At 42.2% G+C, this 19893-nt stretch overlaps 1 protein-coding gene across 1 annotated transcript in view; it reads right to left on the bottom strand.

Moving 5' to 3' along the window:
* Nucleotides 1-19893, bottom strand: part of nphp4 (nephronophthisis 4) — a gene marked incomplete at both ends in the record, with an annotated part of 904050 nt that overhangs the window by 723373 nt on the left and 160784 nt on the right. The gene's annotated exons all lie outside the window — the stretch shown is intronic.

Here is a 19893-nt window from a genome sequence, read left to right as displayed (position 1 = left end):
GCCTGAGGTGTGGCCAGCAATAGCAACCCATCCCCTATCGCCACTCAGCTCCAACCAGACCAAAACATAAAATGTTAGCAAGGTGCAATACCAAGCAGGGCTATTTTGCGTAGAGGTTGCTGTTTGATGGCATTACATATTCTACCTTCAACTGCTCCTGGTGTAGCTAATTGTCACTAACCATAAGGGTTCTATCCCTTCCTGGCTCATTTTAAAACTAAGCTTCCAGATAGAGATGACAAATAAGACTAAAGTAGCAGTGTGTCCTTTACATTCATTCAACACATCAACAGAATGTCAAGTAAAAAATACATAATTATTTTCCTAAATTTCTCTCAAAGAGTACAGTGGCAACTGGCAGCCGACAAGCCCAATAGAGCCCATGAGTCATTTTCAATTGGCCACTTAATAAATTTTGAGGAATAATAGAAAACTGTATAAATTCATCCACTTAATAATAAATAAATAATAATAATAATATATATGTATATATTTCAGCCAGAGTGAGGCTTCTGTAAGTTTCCGCTAGGGTTCAGGTACAGAAAAAAAATATTTTTTTACGATTCCAGTGCCAAAACCGTTATTTTTTTATTATAAAATAATATAAATTATAGCATAATTTATTATTAAAAAAAAATTGCAACAAAAAAAAAAGAGAGGGGGAGAGAGAGAGGAGCTCCGCTAGCCATTGGATTCTGAGCATGTGTTTCTTCCTTTTCACAAGCTGTCCCTGGATCCTTCACAAGCTGTCCCTGGATCCTCACAAGTCTGGCGTTTCGTTTCGACACCTCATTACTGTGATTCAGTCCGGGTAGAATCGACCGTGTTGGAACTGGTGCCACTAGGTACTCAGTACCAAGTCCTACTTTCCACCAATTGAAACACCATTTTGTTTTTTCAACTTTGGAATATGTAAGATGTCATTTTTCTAAATAATAAGCTAATGGATATTCCAGAGAAGTATTTGTTTATTTATGGTTCCCCATTAGTCTACACCGATGGGTGAAAGTCCGACTCCTAACACACAACCTACAACATTACAGTACAGTACATTACAGTAACAAAATAACTATAAAAACATAAGAAACACCTTAGCCTAAGCACACTCAACATCTTCAAAATCTCACAAAAGAAAACACAAAGGCTCCAACCACAAATACAATACTAACTAAACTAACTAACTAAACTAACAATACTAACTAAATAACTCAGTAACTCAACTGTATTTCACCATTCATAACAGCATCCTTCAACTTTTTCTTAAAAGTAAATTAGTTGCTGATCATCTTTATCTTCACAGGTATACAATTCCAGTATGCAGCAGCTCTATACATTACGGTTCTCTTAAGTGCAATTGTACTTGGTAGAAGTAGAGTAAAATGAAGACCCACAGCGTGTCTGGTGACATAGCCATGTCTAGTATTGGTGGGTTGTAGTTCTGACCACAAAGACTTAGGTTTACCAAATAAAATGTTACAAGGCTGCATGCCAGCCTCTGATCCACTTTAACCCATTTAGACCGGATGCCACGTTTTTGTGTATATACCGATGCAACATTTTCGTCTTTTTACCATTCTATGCTGCGTTATTTTTTTCCATAGCCACATTTCTGGCAGACGCTCTCTGATTGGCCACTGACTGACGCTCTCTGATTGGCCACTGACATGTTTGCCCAATCGCGTGACGAGCTGTGTCTTTGCCCATTTCCGCGTCGAACAGCCTGCAAACTACCTGGTGTTCTATCGCCATGCTCTAAGACAAACTCTAACCTTAACCAACTTCGAAAGAGTGCCTAAGCTTAACCGTCGAAAGAACTTGCTGTCACGCTCTAAGACAAACTCTAACCTTAACCAACTTCGAAAGAGTGCCTAAGCTTAACCAGTGTAGAAACAGGCGTTGGCCAATCAGAGAGCGTCTTGCCAGAAATGCGGCTACGGAAGAAAATAACGCTTCTATGCTTTTACCAACGCGTTCGTGTTTCCGGGTTCCAGTTTTGCGCTCCGATTGGCCACTGACCTATGCTATTACGCCCCCCTTTACACTCTCGCCTGAGACACGCTGTGAAGCACCTCTGTATTAAATGCCGGTTCATTCATGCTTTGAGGCACAATTCATGATGATGATGGTGGTCGTACTTCAGCGGGGCGAGGCGGTGGTTTTTCCCCGGCGGTTTCTCCCCGGCTCTGTGCGCCTTGCTGCCGCCGGCTTGTCTCACATGATTAATTAATTAAATAAGAGAAATTGAGATCAATCAAGAGTTTTTTTTTTTCAATGGTCAACTGTTCTGAAATGTACTTGAAAGTATGCGATTAAAATGTGATTAATTTCGATTACTTAACTATAAAGTCTCGAATTAATTCAATAACATTTTTAATCGAGTCCCACCACTATTATAAATATATAATAATTAGGGCTGTCAGTTTATCGCGTTAATTAGATTAATTAATTACACAGCAAATTATCGCGTTATGAAAATTAACTCAAAATGTTCAACTCGTGCAAAAAGCGGCTGCACGGATACTAACTAGAACTAGAAGATTTGATCACATCACACCAGTTTTGTCCGCCCTACACTGGCTTCCTATTCAAGCCCGATCTGACTTTAAAGTGCTACTCCTCACCTACAACATTTTAAATGGGCTTGCACCGCTCTATCTATCCGATCTCATCTCCCGATACTCGCCCGCTCGTGCTCTGCGCTCACAAAATGCGGGGCTTCTATCGATTCCTAGGGTTAAAAAGAAATCCGCCGGCCACAGAGCCTTTGTCTACCGCGCTCCCTACCTGTGGAACAAATTACCTGCCGTCGTCAGGGGCGCCTGCTCTGTCGAAGCTTTTAAATCCCTGCTTAAGAGTCATCTTTTCTCTCTCTCCTTCAACCTACCCTGATCTCACCTGGTCGGGGACTGACCTTTAGATTAATCTGTCTAGTTTAGTTAGGATGTCTGGGCTGTTATCTCACCCTGTGTGCATGCGCTTGCAGTGGTTCTATCTATTGCTCTATTTCACAATTTTCTCTCTGGGAACTCTCTAACCCCCCCCCCCCCCCATCTCTCTGAGTGCTTGTCTCGTAGTGCTGACCAAGGTGATGGATGTCTCAGGGTCTTGGCCAAGATTGCAGTAACTTCTCTACGTGCACCACCGAGGCCATGGATCAGCTTCTTACCGTCTTCTGTCCGTGGTCTGTCAACATGGTTTGTGGTCTGTCAACGTGGTTTCATTGCTGGGTTAAGTACTTCTATTCTATTCACGTAATATGCTTACTTCATATATCTATTCTATTCACATAATGCTTACCACTTGTATCTATTGCTATGTCAAAATTAGTAAGGGAAACATATGAAAATCTGCAAACTAAATCCTTATCAATCAATTTCTTCACTAATGTGTTTGTAAAGGTGTGTAGTAAGATGTATTAAAAAGTTGAAGTTCAAATCCTGTATGTTTTTTTCGTAATAACTGCTCAAATTTGAGGTACCGAATACCGATTTTCGAAAAATCTAAAATGTTCTGTTTGGCCTTGGGTAACTTGTGAGGGGTCAAACTAGGGTTTTTCATGATTCTGAGTTTATTGCAATCATGTATTTTTCACTAAAATCATTCCTTGGTTGAAAAAAGGCCACGCCCACTCTTATATTTAAATTCTAAAGTAGCTTTATTTGTAGTTACAAGTGCTGATCACTTCAGGAGTCAATCTCTGAAATTCCTTTACAGACTCCACATGCTGAGATGCACTTAACGCCATTCCTCTTGCAGCTGCACCACCGGTTGCTGCAATCTCCGTTACAGTTGCAGCTTGTGAACTGCAGTAGCTCCTCAGGAGCCATGGGGTCTAGTGTTGGGACTGGCTCATAGCCATGTACACCTAATGTCCATCCATAGTCACTGGGGTTCAGAGACATACTCTGCAGAAGGATCCAGTCCTGGGTTTGGAGATAGGCACGGAGAGAATGCTGTGCAGCTGCACCCTCTGTTGGAGGTAAAGTTTCTGGTTTGATCAGCCCTGCCGCTGCCTTCCATGAGAACATGTTGTGTCGAATTTCACCCAAAGCAATACCTGGTGCATGATGGTAAATGTACTGGAAGATGGTAGTACCAGCCTGTATCACTGCATCCTTAGTAGCTTGTGTGTCAAGGAAGATATCCATGTGTTCATCAATGTACCCTGCACAGAACCTGCAAAGAAAATGCACTTTGAGATTTGTTTCAAATATAAAGTGAAATAGAAAAAAGAATACATTATTATTATTACCTTATAAGGTTGTTTTCCCATGGCCAGCTATTGCAGACACCGTATCACAACTAGTGAAGGTGTGACAAAAGAGCAGGTAGCATCTCTTTCTTTCAGAGAGAGCTTCGCGGATCCTTCTGACATCATAAGAGCCCTTTGATGTTGTGAAGAAGAGTGGATGGTTGGTGCTTGGAATATGGTGTACTAGCATCGCCAGCACATCTGCATCTTCTGCCCGCACCTGAAAATAGAACAAGATATGCAAAGCGTGTTGCACTATACAAAACCAGATACAACTATTCAAGTTTGAATACTCGAGAGTGAATACTTTTGTTTCCAAAGTAATTGCAGTTTATAAAAATAAAATAGGCTACCTACACAAATGCTACTAACCTCAACAGAGTCATATGTAGCAGTGGCCAATGTCTCTCTCACAATCGAAGTGTCAGCATCATTGTCACACTGCTCCACTGTGATGATATGTTTTCTGAATGTTGAAGAGAAGAGGTGGATTAGCTCACTCCTGTTATTGGTGTTGTCCAGAAACGTTGCTCTTGTCCAGTCTATCACATCCGGTTGAATCTGGAGATCACAGCATGACTTCTTTGAGCACCGGATGTGGTCATGATCTTTTGGTGATCGGCTGTAGCCATCAAAGACCACAATGATCTTCTGAGAGCGGCGGCCAAGACACTGTACGTAGCTCAAGTAACTGTTGGCAATCTCCTGCCAAGTCTGACCTTGTCAGAGAAGCCATCCGCCATCAACTACAAGAGTGGAGCAGGATTGGTTAGTGAGGTCAAGCGGATCAGTTAACTCCTTCAGGCTAGTCTTGGAAAAGCCTGCCTTGTTCGCATTGTTCATTTTCTGATCTTTATTGCTGAAGAGGGACAATGGAAAGGGAGTCAGCTCATACTCCAAGTTTGTCTCAACTGTCATATCCCGTTGGGCAAAAATGATCAGTCGGTTGAACAACTTGAGTGAGTCAAGGTGTATCTTCTTCTTGTTGATCTTTCTGAGTGATGACAGGGCTTGTACCTTTGACTTAACTTCCATGGTCGATGTCACTGACTGTCCATCCAGCTTGATCTGCATCTTTCTCCCTATTTCTGCTGCTCTCTCAGCATTGACTGGGTGATCTCCTGTGCTCCTGAATCCTGTTGAGAAAGACACAAGCAACTCCTCGGGTCGAATGGGTTGTTCTCCTCAAACCATTGGAGGGCAAATTCAATTGCTTCAGCATCTCCCTTATCTGTGTTTTGCCAAGGTCTCTGTGGAGCAGAGCATGTTTCTTGACACTTTCCTCCATGCGCTGGTTGACATTGGAGAAGTGACTGAGGATGAGCACCCAGCACTTGTGACCAGAACCACTGTGTCTCATCCTCCCTCTGCTCAGTCCACCTTCTGACTTGGCTGCCTTCATCAATGTCTGCTCGATACAGATGTCACACCAGGTGCCGGACCAATCATGGCTGGAGTAACGGACGACGTGGTTTCCAAGGGCAGTGAAACTTTCAAATGTCTCCTTGTAAGCAGGCAAAGTTTCGCGTTGCTTCATGAGTTGACAGTACAGCCGTGCACCCTTGGCATATTGCTGATGCCCTGCAGGCGCAAAGATGTCCAGCATCCTGCTAACAATGCAGCACAGGTGGCCGTTGTGATCTGCAAGCCGCACAGTTCTGATGAAGACCTTGATCACATCTACCATGTAGTGGTACTGCACCCAGAGAGCAGGCGTTCTTCCTCTTTCAGCAAGTCTTTTGAAGGTTTCTTCAAACCGCTGTTCAAACAGTGCCACTACTGGATCTGTGTGTCTGGCTCCCATCTTCCCATCAGCTACCTTCTCCATGAAAGTCCTCATTTCACCAAGTTCCTCCTCTGTGAAGGCATGTTTCATGATGTGCTGATAGATGGCTGCATCGATGAGGAGGTGAGCACGGATTGCCTTGTCAAAACATCCTCCATCCAGGATGTGGTTGGCTGTCATACTCCCTGGATGGATAGATCAGCTGCATCAGCTCCAGTAGTCCAGAATCCTCCATGATGTTTCCAATGGATCCAAGGTAGGACTTCAGCAGGTGAAATCCACCCAACCTCGGAATGATGGGTAGATTTGTCTGTTTTATGATGTCCACAGCCTTCAGGATGGCACAACATCGTTCGGGAGGCCAAAAACCGCACAACATGGAAATAAATCGTCAGTGGCCTATGCTCCGCAGGGAGTGCAAAGGCTTAAGTCAAGTAAGTAAGTCAGCCTTCAGCCAGATCGGAAGATTGAATGTCACTATAGTGACTCTGTCTGCAGAGAGCCGCGTGCACTCTTTGAGAGTGGTGAAGATGGTGTTGAGGTTATTAGGGTCACCTTCAATGATTGGGAGGAAGTTGTGTGCGCTGCTCGACATCATCTGCATGGATACTCTTCATCCAGCCATTCCAGTTGGAGTCTGGGAACTCAGGATCCTGGGCTTTGATCACCCACCCTGCTGCCCAGAGTGTATCGCCCCGGAGTAGTGACAGGAAATATTCCAAGTTAAAAATGTAGATAATACTTACATATCAGGCGTAAAAAGCAGTCTGTCCATGATCAAATGAAGGTTGCAAATGGCTTCAGCATGTTAACTCTAAACGTCCTCACTCTGAATGCCAACCAACTAGCAATTACCACTAAACAATAAGTCCTAAAAGGGCAAATACTAAAATAATCAAAAAAAAATTATGCTAGCAGTGGAAAGGCATTGTGGGGGGGTGGGGGGGGCAGAGCGGGCAAGGTGGGCGTGGTCGTTTTTCCACAAAGGAATGATTTTAGTGAAAAATAAATGATTGCAATCAACTCAGAATCATGAAAAAACCCTAGTTTGACCCCTCACAAGTTACCCAAGGCCAAACAGAACATTTTAGATTTTTCGAAAATCGGTATTCAGTACCTCAACTTTGAGCAGTTGTTATGAAAAAACATACAGGATTTGAACTTCAACTTTTTAATACATCTTACTACACATCTTTATAAACACATTAGTGAAGAAAATGATTGGTAAGGATTTAGTTTGCAGATCGGTCAAATATCTGATAAAATGCCCTTACTAAATGTTCAGTTGCTATTGCATGCACTCATCTGTGTTTCACTACACACAAGTGCATGCTTACCAACTGTCCGTCTGCAACACTACTATCACCGACATCTAAGAAGGGAGATCCCCCCTTGAATGGCCCTTCTAAGGTTTCTCTCCTCCACACTGCCTGTGGTGCATTTTTTCCTATTGCTAGGTTTTAGTGAGTTTTTTTACCTTTGCGTGGGAGTCTGGGAGTGTTTGCATTAATTCATTTATTTTGCATTTATTTTAAATTTGTTGGACCTTATGGTGTTCTTGTTTTGTTCTTGACTTATTGTTATGTTTCTTCTTGACTTGTTTAAAGAAGACGTGTCCGGCCCATGGGGACATTAACGTGTGTTGTCGGGCCTGATTTGATAAAAAAATTATAATAAATTTTTAAATGGCCATTTGCATGTTCTTGGTATCTGATTCTAGGTACATCTATGGATCTCAGGTAATGTATTCCCAGTGTCAGAAATACTGTGTCTGTTACTAGGCTTGAGTAAATTGTAATGAACCAAATGAGAATATCAATAAAACACTTTGACTGTGAATAACACCATGCAAAAATGTACCAGACCTGAAAAATCGAAACAAATTAATAAAGGGAAGATGATTAAACAAAGGTTTTGTAGATACAGTACTGAATTCTGCCATCCGGACACATGCAATTTGAAATATGATTTTGGAATATAAAATATCAGGCCTAAAATGGTTATGAGATTAAAATGCGATTAATTAGATTAATTAATTACAAATCCTGTAATTAATTAGATAAAAATATTTAATCGCCTGACAGCACTTATAATCATAAATATTGTTTTCCTGTTGTACCGAACTCGTAGCAAACCGTGACCCCAAAACCGAGGTACAAAACCGTGGCTTCCGTGTACCGTTACACCCCTAGCTTCTACAGTATATGGGACTCTTGTCTAGTGATGGTTGCCCTGCCTTTCTGGTTATGTACTGCTAGTATTTGGACCTCTTTTTCCCTTTTAGAGCACTAAATTGCTATATTCCACGCAATGGAATTAGGAATGTATTATTTTTGCATATCTCTCTGAGAAACAGACATTTTACCGGAGAGGTAAACTCAGGGACATTGCTACAAGGTTGGACATATTGGATAAGACCTGTAACCTTCCAGTCATGGGACAGTTAGTCTCCCTCATGCCACTCTGCCATCCCATCTACATGTACATTTGGGGTATTTTCTCCAACCGGTCACTGAGCCTCATTAACCGCTTTTTAACGGTTAACTCATAAGCTTTGAATCTGCTATAAACCAATTCACTTGCATTTGTGATGTCTGATTAAAGATATGTTCATGTTTTTTCATCTGTAGTTTAAGACCGTCCTTAACACATTCAGTGCCGCGCCCCTTTGACCATATTAGGGCTACCGTGCCAATAAGGAAGTCAATGGGAGGTCGGGGAAATTTGCGAAGGCTTAAACTATATCTTAAATGATGGCTATGGGTCTAAAACACCCCTCGCTTATCAATGACTTGCTTGCAGTCAACATGTACGAAACGGATTGTTTTTTCATTGGTACATTTCCGTTGTATACCGTTTTGAATACGAGTATAGTTTGAGATTTCTAGTAATTCCAGAGAAATTCCGCGATAATAGCTCTTTAGTGGAATACACAAAACACGTTGTCATTTTCCGGCTGATTTATTAATCGTTTTCAAATAAACTCTAGATTATCGATAGTATATGTGTACTTATGCACGCTAGAGAAGCGGGCTGAAAAATCGATTATCCATGCCGCGCTAACGTTACGCACACACACACACACGTTGTGATCGCGGTAAAAAAAAACATCTGATTAACCCAAAACTGGTAACATAGAGTCCTTACCTCACATCAGATGTTCTGCAAAAAGATTAATCCAATTCCTGATCGCCATTCCAAATATTGATCGCGTTTATTGATCCAACGTTATAGTCCAAAACACATAATCGAAAGCTGCTCTGAGCCTCCCCAGTGAATGTGGTAACAGATACTGCTTGCCAGAGAAGGGAAAACCCCGGACGGACTTTTTTTCTGATGCACAGCCCCACCCAATCCAATCCAATCCAATGATGTGCAATACCATCCGGGAGACGATAGGCGGCGGTATTTGCCCTTTTCGAGCTCAGACCCATTCCCAATGATAACGTCAGGCTGGATTGATGAAAAGTGAATGGATATTGCTAATAAAAGAAATAATGATTAAAACCAGAGTTTTCTCAGGTTTTCTCTGGCCTTGGCACTCAACGCATGGCGAGTTAACCCGACTAATCTCGTGGTCGGCACTCAATGTGTTAATGTATCACTTACCTGGCTTTGCTCAGTCTTTATGAATGAACGCATCAAATTGTTTTTCAAATCAAATCACCTCTTATCAAACATACCACATTACCACAGGATCACCTTGCATGGCAGCAGTTTTATTTTCCATTTAGAGTAGAACATCATGATTTGCCTATTTTGCCTCATGGAGATTTATTTTCATTAAAATAATAATAATTAGCCTGCAGTACTTCCCTGAGTAGGCTAGTAGATTTATTTACATTCAAATAATAATTGCTGGGTAGCGCAGTGGACTAAGCACTCACCTACCACCACCACTGATGCGCTCTGCTCTGGCGGGAGTTTCTCCGGAAATCCTAATATGGGCATATGCCCCAGTACCTTGGCCGACACATAGCGGCCGTCTATTACCACGCCAGCCGGTTTGCCACAGTGTTAAAAACACGTGTGGAGGGCGGCTGGGTAGCGCAGTGGACCAAGCACTCGCCTACCACCACAGAGACTCTGGGATCTAATCCAGCTGTCAGCGGTACCTCCGGCTTGGTCAGTCATCCCTACAAACACAATTGGCAGTGTTAGCGGGTGGGAAGCCAGTGGGGTATGTGTCCTGGTCATTGTAAACTGCGACTCCTACTGGTCGGTCGGGGCGCCTATTCAGCAGGGAGGGGATCTGGGGGAAATAGCTTGAACCGTTACGTCCCTCAGTGAAACTCTTCGCTCCCCCAGTGAAACTCCTCCAGGTGAAAGGAAGCGGCTGGCAACTCCACATGTATCGGAGGAGGCATGTGGTAGTTATACACCCTCCCCAGGCCAACAGTGGGGAAATGTGCGCAACGACCAGGAAGGGAATTGGCATAACGAGTAAATTGGGATGGGTGAAAAATACAGAAAGCTCAAAAAAATATATAATACTTTTTTTTATAAAAATAATAATAATTGCAGTTCTTCCTTGAGTAGTAGGCCTAGATTTCATTCAACTAAAATAATAGTACCTTAAATAATATATTAATCAAAATTAGGCCTACTATTAACTACTGCAGGTTGCAAATAAATCATTTTTAATTTTCCCATTCTAGCCTACATTCAGTGTGCTTGCTTTCCGTTGCAAATCTTCTCAAAGTGGGGTAGTTGTTTTAAGATTGCCGCTCTTAAAAGTTGTAGCTGGAGTACTTGTGGGCTCCACCACCTGTCTTTTAGCTTTTACCAGAAATGTCTCCATTTTTGTTCGATCCCTCTCATGCAGGCTAGCGTAACGTTACGTCTCACTCTCTCTTTGATTCGCATTCATTCACTCATTCGATTGGACAATAGCTAGCTAGCCTGAAACACAAACTTACAATGCTTTTACAATTTTTGTTGACATTGGCGTTCATCAGTTTTTGTAGGCTAAATTAATATTATTCTTTTTTTTTTCTTCTCTCTTTCGGGCCCCACCTGCAGTACCTTTGTGCCCCACACTTTGGGAACCACTGGGCTAAAGTAACCTGGCCAACTTGAGGACACTTTGATGTGAGGAGAGGAAGAGAAGTCGCCATGAGACACTGCTGAAGGAGAAAGAGAGCGGTGTGTCTAGAAAAGGCAGAAGTCCAGTCCTCACTCTCTGCTTTAAAGCATGTTTAATTAAAGTGTCCTACTTAAAGAAGAGAGCGAGAACTGGCACCAAAACACTTTAATTAAACATGCTTTATGTTACAAAGGGTCAGATTAAACCGAATATATATATTTATTGCCTGAGATCCCATGTATAATATTTGTATATCGTTTGATATCCCTTGTATATTCTTTGTACATATACACAGAATATCCCTTTACCTAGGTACAGGCCAGACCATAATATGGAAGCGATCCCCTAGGCGCCACGGCCATACCCCCAATGTCTAGTTCAAAGTCACCGCTAAGACATGCCTGAACATGCCCGGTTTTGCGCAGTAATACGAGACAGAAATAAGGCTGGTACTAGATTATTCACCGTACGTATAAATGCGGCGCAGGTGGATACAGAAGCACTTAGCCTTAGTCTTAGTTACCCTCAAACGTTAAAGCCTTCATCACGAGTCAACGACCAAGTGAAGTGAGCAACCTTGCGTCTAAATAGAGCACTTATAACCGCGTGCGAATAGGATAGTAAAAGTGTCAGAGCTTAGTGAAATAACGTCAAGTTCGACCTAGTTAAATGTGAAGTACCGTGCACCGGAGAATCTACACCGGTGAATGCAGAGCCTTTTCCGGCTGGATTATATTGATTTTGGTACCGTGGCTGCTGGAGCAGAGAATCGTCTACCGCTGCTGTGTGGGATTTACCCCGTGAGGAGCATCACTCGAGCCCGTCTCTAGGAGAGGCTGGCTGGCTTTCACCTATGCTGTCGCGCATACTTGGATTATAGCTGCTGCTTTCGTCTGCCGATCAAGGGAGTAATGTACCGCCTCCCGTAGCTGGAGCTTATTGATTCCCCGTTGATCCAGACTTTTGCATTCGAACATTCCTCCCCCCTGCTGGCTTACAACCGGAGGGAACCCCCTTAGTATCTCCAGCTGACCTACAAGTGTACCATATATAATTCTTGTGCTACGGGTGGTATTAATTATCCCCTGCGTAATATGCTCATGGACTTACGCTCTTGACCTATTGATGCACATTCTTCGCCTTACAAGCGCAACTCTCAATCTTAATAAATAATGTAAGATAATCTTGGTGCTCTTCTAATAAATATTATTATAAACAGTACTTTCTTGTTAAGCCGTGTTATTGTGGGGGTGTTCATCACATATACCTGTGTACTGTATGGCCAGTAGTAATGTACATAACTCAGTAGTGGTGTAATGATACCATACTTATTCAATACAGTCAGGGAATTGTACCCCTCAGTTACACTTTACATCCCAAAATGCGGCAGATGCATAAGGTGATAAGGGGTTAAAGTGTTTTGGGCCAGTCCTCACTCTCTGCTTTAAAGCATGTTTAATTCAAGTCTGTGTCACTCAAGAGTTGCTGTGAGCCACGGTAACTCCATCTGAATCACCGCTCCATTGATTTGTGGTGAGCTAACAAAGTCCATCATTGAAATATTTAGGGGGGGGGGGAGAGAAAGAGAGAGAGAGAGAGAGAGAGAGAGAGAGAGAGAGAGAGAGAGAGAGAGAGAGAGAGAGAGAGAGAGAGAGAGAGAGAGAGAGAGAGAGAGAGACCCCAACAACAAGAACACAAAACATTGCTTCCATTTGGATATCTGCTTCCATTTGGATATATGCCGCAATTGGAATCTGAATTGATTCGGAGTGTCTGGGCCAATAGATGGATGAGGCGGGAATAGCCTGCAGGGCTGGCACCTGTGAAAAAGACAGCGCAATCATCTCTTACAGACACAGCAAGAGGGTAAATAATTGTAATATATAATGTAGCCATCACAGAGTTTCATTGTGGCCCTTCGTCTCTTGAGGACAGCCGCTGGAGTGTTGGGAATGTGGCGTGAATATCAAGCTGGTGGCGGTAAAAGGCGTACCAGGCATACCAAAGGCTGCTCACAGAACCAGGACACGGATAGGATTAGCCACCATACCTCCCAGACTGTTAGGAACATGGCCTGGGTCATAAGGGTTTGATATTGTGTGTTGTGAATTGTGTATTTATCATTCTGTTCGGGTACTCATACATTCTCTTTCCTTCCAGGGTGTGTCTTGAGTGTGCGTGTACGTGTGGGTGCGCCTTTTCTCATGGGATAACTGGCTGAGTAATTGCTGTGCCTGGTGGCTGCCGTTGATTGGCTGAGCATCACATCTACGACCATAATATAGGCGCTACCTGACCTGCAGCCTTCAACAGCAACCTTCATTCACTCTTTCTAACCCGTCCTCTTTGATTCAGTTCCTGTTATGTTTTTGATAACTTTACTAGTTTGGGAGCTGTAGGAGTGGGCTGCTTTCGATTGTTTTCTCTTGTGTTTGAAATAGATAGGTGTAGATTCCTGTATTTTCCATGTCATTAGTTTAAAGGAAAACTCCAACATTTTGGGAAATTAGCTTATTTGCCATCTACCCTGGAGTTAGACAAGAAGATAAATACCTTTTTTCTTCTCTGTGCGTCAGTCACTGGAAGTAGGTTCCTCCATTAGCCTAGTTCCCAACGTCTTCCTACTCCTACTGCATGCACAGAGAAGAAAAAGGTATGCATCTTCTTGTCTAACTCCAGGGTTCCCAAAATGTTGGTGTGTTAAGATACATAGCTTTTTCTTCTCTGTGCATGCAGTAGGAGTAGGAAGACGTGCACCGTTAGCCTAGTTTAGCGTCAGTCACTGGAAGTAGGTTCCTCCATTAGCTTAGTTCCCAACATCTTCCTACTCCTATTGCATGCACAGAGAAGAAAAAGGTATGTATCTTATTGTCTAACTCCAGGGTAGATGGCAAATAAGCTAATTTCCCAAAATGTTGGAGTTTTCCTTTAACAATATTGATAGATAGTAGGGGTGGGACGATACATTGATCCAGATCGATCAAATTATCAAAGATCAGTTCATATCGATCCCGTGGAGAGTCTAATTTACGCCCAAGCGCATCTCCTGTAGCTGGATTCGCGCAAGATCATCACGCGAGATGTGAAAACAAACCATCTGGCAGAGTCAGGTTAGTGGGATGGCTAATAATGGCTATACGCCCAACAACAACAGCAGCAGCACATGAAACGCCTGTGTGTGTAGACGTTACAGGAGGGATCCAGAGTGCGCCTATTTGGTCACATTTTGCTACCCGAAATAAGTCCCTGCTTTTTCCCCCCGCAACAGGTCAAATGCATCTAACATACTTTGCATCCTCGCCCTTCCTTTATGCCCTTTATGCCCCGCGTTAAAGACCTAAACTAACATTAGCTGCTTACGCTAACTAAGCTAAGCTAACCCTGCTCAGAGGCATAGAGAAAACAGCAGAGTTCCATTAGTGAGGAAAGGGGGGGGGGGGGGGGGGGGCGAGCCTCTCTCCCTCTCTATACGTTCAATGATTTTAACCTGTTAACACTTTGAATGCCACGAGGTGGCACCAGAGGTAGTGCTTCAATGCCACCATCGGCGCCAATGTTACGCTTAATATCGCCTAATCTATGTTTTAAATTATGTGTCTAATCTGCCCGTCGCTTATCAAAGAATCATTTTCCAGTCAGTGCTGTCAAGGCAGATTGGTTTTTTATCGCTTCATTTCCGTTTGAGAGCATTTTGAAAAGCAGCCGTTTTGAGGTAAAAAAACAGTTCATTCTAGACCATTCTATGATAATAGTCTTTTACTGGAATATTCCAGAACGTTGATATTTGTCAGCCTATTTATGAATCGTTTTCAAATAAACGCTAGATGATCAATATTATACAGCACATTCGAGCCGCGCACGGATAATCGCTGTGTTCATTTCCTCTTGGACTTTTACAGTGAAACCGAAAGAGCCCATTTCACAAAACAGCCTATATCTTCATCAGAATTAGTCTGATTATCCTAACACTGATAACATAGATTCCTTACCTGACATCAGATGGTATCCAACTGGTATATTCCAATTCCTGATCACCATTCAAAAAAATCGATAAGTGTATGGATCCAACGTGTGTACAGTGCAGTACATGATTCCGCGGGTCTGAGAGGCTCCAGAATGAACTGTGATAACCCTGGCTGCATCAGTGGACTGGAAAATGTGGAGTACAGGATTTTTTTCCCCATCCATTTTCATTGAGTCCATTCCAAAATCCCTTATGTCATCTGGGAGACGATAGGGGGCGCTTTTTTCCACATCTGATCGCCGGCGGCGTTCGGGTATACTAGGGTAGGCTCGCGTGATGCAATATGATTTCAGATCGCAAAAAAATAATAATAATAATAATCAGAGAAATCTCGTGAGTGGCTTTCAACATAACTATCGGAAACCCGAGATATCTCGTGAGTGGCAGTGAAAGTGTTAAGCTGTAGGAATATTTCGCCTAAAGGTACATGCCTAAGTAAATGGAAGATTGCTCCACTTCTGCAAGGTCAATTTGCATGTTCTTGGTATCTGGGAACATGAAGGGACTTGGGGGTATGTATTTCCAGTGTCAGAAATATTGTGTCTGTTACTAGGCTGAGTAAATTGTAATGAAGAAAAGGAGAATATAAATTATGATTTATTTTTGCATCTTTGATGGTGAATAATACCATGTTAAATCTGCGGGGTACGAGAAAATGCTCACTGAGCTCATTCACCACCTTATTGAGATCATGTGTACAAAAAATCTAAGCAAATGAATAAAGGGAAGATGATTAAACAGAAAGATTTGTAGATACAGTAATTAATGATAATCGTTAAATTCATATTTGACCTTTGATTTGATTTGATTTTATTAGGGATCCCCATTAGCTGGTGCGATAGCAACCAGCTAGTCTTCCTGGGGTCCACACACAAAAAAACATACAAAAACAATCACTATTGCAAAAACTAAATTATTAAAAGTCAGTACACACAATGCATAATGAACCTACTGTAACAATTAAGATAGCTAAAATTACATTAGTGTAAAACAAAAACAAAAAATTACTTTACAGTGTTAAAACAATTTAAAAACAATTTAAGATTATTTTTAAAAGTGAATCTACTGTAAATGCAGCAGAGGTTCCGAGGCAGGCCATTCCAAAGAGTTAATGCTCTAAAAGTATATTAAAAGACAATCTATTTTCAACGTTAAGCCAAGATGGCCAAATCATACATCTATGGATAGGGAAAATGCTCCTCTTTCCAATGGCAGGGTTGAATCTGGATTTAGTCATTTCCTTGCGGTTTTTACGATAATTAGCATTTTCCGATAATTTCGTATTTCCGATCAATCGTATAAAACATCGGTAAAAATTAAAATATACACTTTGACTACTGTTTTTGATAGGGTTATGGTCTTTACTCTTGGCTACAAAAAAATTATTTAAAAACATTAACCTCTTAACATCCAAGGGCCCACATGTGGACGATTCTTTGCCGACCTCTAGTGGCTCGGTGTGCATTTCTTTTAATACAATATATAGATAGAATTAAAGCCCTATTTGTTGCCTGTCGATTGCCCTTTCAGGTGACAAAATCCGCTCAGCGGTTCTCGAGTTACATGCCGATATGTGAGGCGCCCCAAAGTACACAAAAGTACACATTACCACCCCCGACTCCCGGTGCTCTAGCTCCGTCAATCATTTGGCGATCTCGAAAATCTTTGCACAGGGTTGTAGCCAATGCGTGTGGCTTTCCAGTGATACCCCAATGATATGATAATTGGGGATCTAATACGGTCTCTATTGATCGATTTATGATAAAGAAAAGCAGGGTCCCCCTATAGGGGGACCTTAAGGCTTAACAGTAGCAAAACGTTACACTATAAAAACAAACTAGATAGTTGATGATAATAAACATTTAACTTCATTTACTGAAATATTCTAAAATTAATGCTAGGTCTGAACATGCAGACATGGCACTGACTGCCATATATATGGCTCTCCACACTGCCAGACTCCATTACAGCCCCCCCACCACCACCACCCATCCCCCAGAAACGTCCTTCTCAGTATTGAATACATTTAACCTCAGTCAGGATTTACACATCTTGGGAAGATTAAAATATCTGAAAAGATATTGTTACCAAGTAATTTTTTACAAACAATGTCACTTACCTTTAGCTGCCACTGCTGTACCCTTTCTGCAGACTTGTTGTACAGAACTTGTAAGTCGTTTGGGTAAAGCTAAATGGAAATGGGTCCCCAAATGATTCTCTGGGATCATCATATGAAACTAAAGCCGTCTCGAGTCCATTAGAGAAATAGACATATGGATAACTGTTCGTCCCCAAAAAGGGCTCAGTTTATTACAAAACTATGTTCTTAGTGGAAGGGATAAATTGAGCATACAGTACTTTTACAGAACCCTTTTTCCCCGTCGTAACTTTGGGGTCCCGGAGGCGATGCGGTGCACCGGGCTCACCTGATATCTAACCTTGCCGGGGTCACCTTGGCTTTAGCTCAGCAGGCTAATTAATCGTGTGGCAGAGCCAGCTTCAAACACGAGACAAATGACAAATGAGCTTAACTTAGACGACATTGAGTAAACTAATGAAAGCCGCTCTGAGAGCCGCTACGAAGAGCAACACCTTAATGAGAGCATCTACGAAGATCAACAGCTTAATGAGAGCATCTATGAAGATCAACACCTTAATGAGAGCATTTACGAAGATCAACACCTTAATGAGAGCAGCTACGAAGATCAACACCTTAACACATTGACTGCCACGCAATTCGGTTATCATTACCCTTAGAATGCCAGCCTTCTAGTCGTTTCCGTGGTCGTTGCACTATGTTTGCAAGGCTGTGTGTGTGTTCTGTATTATAGCTAGACACGGTGTGACTCATTTTGACAAACATTACTTGTAGTCCAGCATGGGAATAATAGTTTGTTTCCACACGCTGTAGTTTGTAGTTTATTACACGCTAAACATTGCGCATTTCCAAGATAATACAGTATTTTTTCATAGATCGTGAGATAAAACGTGTTATGTGCAATAAGCCCAAACCGTTCTGGCTGATCCCCTGAAACCCTGAATACTCCCAAATAAAAGGTATATGACATGTATATATATACCATCACAAAATCATCAAGGGGGGGGGGGGTCGTTTTAACTCAAAACTATGATCGCGTTTGCCAAGCATGTTTTTCGTCCGGTGAAACACAGAACTGTGATCGTTAGAAAAACACGTTTCAGATTCGGTAAAATATACATAGAATGTACCTTACCTTAGCTAGAATGTATTCCAAGAAGAATAATTCCAAGTGATCGCATCGCCATCGTGATTACCAGTGTATATGTCTATACACGTTTCGATGGTCAAATACGCTTAGGCGACGGAATTTCTAGGCGATCAATGTGAATCGATGTCCCAGCAGGAGGAGTGACCACTGGCACTGGCCAAGCAGAAATGAAAGTTAGAGTGTGATTCAACCCAAGCCATCGCAGTTCAGACACGGACGATACCGCCACCTAGTGATAGTCGATCGGCATTGCAGTTCTAATGTGTGGGGATGGTCGAAAATTATACAGATCGCTCTGGGCAAGTCTGTAGAGCGGGGATCAAAGTAAAAAGATCAAACGATCCAAAAACAACTTTTTACGTTGTTGGCACTCAACTGTTGGCACCCAATAACAACTTTTTACGTTTTTGGCACAGAAAGTGTTAATGAGAGCATCGACGAAAATCAACACCATAACTCATTCAGCGCCAATCACAAGTTTACTCATTATTGGCCGCCAACTGTTGAGCGGCAATAACGAGTTAACTAGTTTTTAGATTTTTTTTATTCTATACAGTCTCACGGACCTCAGTGTATCATTGGGACTCATTCTGAGACCCAGAGATTGCAATGCCGGCCGAATCCTGCTAGGTGGCAGTATTGCCTACCCTTTGAAACCTTATTTCACACAGTGTTCATGTCAGGGACCCGATGGACATCAATACTGGAAATCGCGATCAGATAATTGGAATATTCTTTTTGCAATACCTCCTAGCAAAGGTAAGGACTATATGACATCAATCCTACTTTGATCCTACAATGATTTCACATCGATTGCAATGATCATTATGTTACGTACTCCAAAACGTATGCCGTTGCTGACAATCAGAGCATCACAAAACGACCCCCCCCCCTTTGATGCCTTCATGATGAAACATAATACCCATTATATACCTTTGATTTTGAAATAGTATCGTGTCCAGGCGAGCAACGCAAACGACTTTCGCAAAATGCACATAGCGCTCCATAACTCAGCTTCCAGGAATTAGCCCGGATCACTCTGAAACTATACAATATTCACCACGGGATAACACACAAACGTATACATGAAAAAATTTTACATGTTGGATGAGAGATAGTGACTGTCAAATGAGCCATAGTATTTTCTCCATAGCTATAATATAGAATATAGATATAGCTCTGCAAACATCATGACGCATCGTGAAAATGCCTAACTTTTAAAGCGTGGCCCATTGACCACAGGGATGGGGATACACGCTGGCACTGAATGAGTTAATGAGAGCAGCTACGAAGATCAACACCTTAATGAGAGCAGCTATGAAGATCAACACCTTAATGAGAGCAGCTAGGAAGATCAACACCTTAATAAGAGCATCTACGAAGATCAACACCTTAACTCTTCTAAACCGACGCAGTCGGCGCCGACTGAAAAGTACTCCCGTCAATCAAACTAGCGCCACGCCTTCAGTTTTTCTCCAATTGACGCCATTTTACCGG

This window comes from Notolepis coatsorum (genome assembly GCF_963971535.1).
Source record: "Notolepis coatsorum genome assembly, chromosome: 17".
NCBI classification, from domain to species: Eukaryota; Metazoa; Chordata; class Actinopteri; order Aulopiformes; family Paralepididae; genus Notolepis; species Notolepis coatsorum.
Note: the sequence above shows the minus strand (reverse complement) of the source record. Positions and strands in the feature narration are given on the sequence as shown.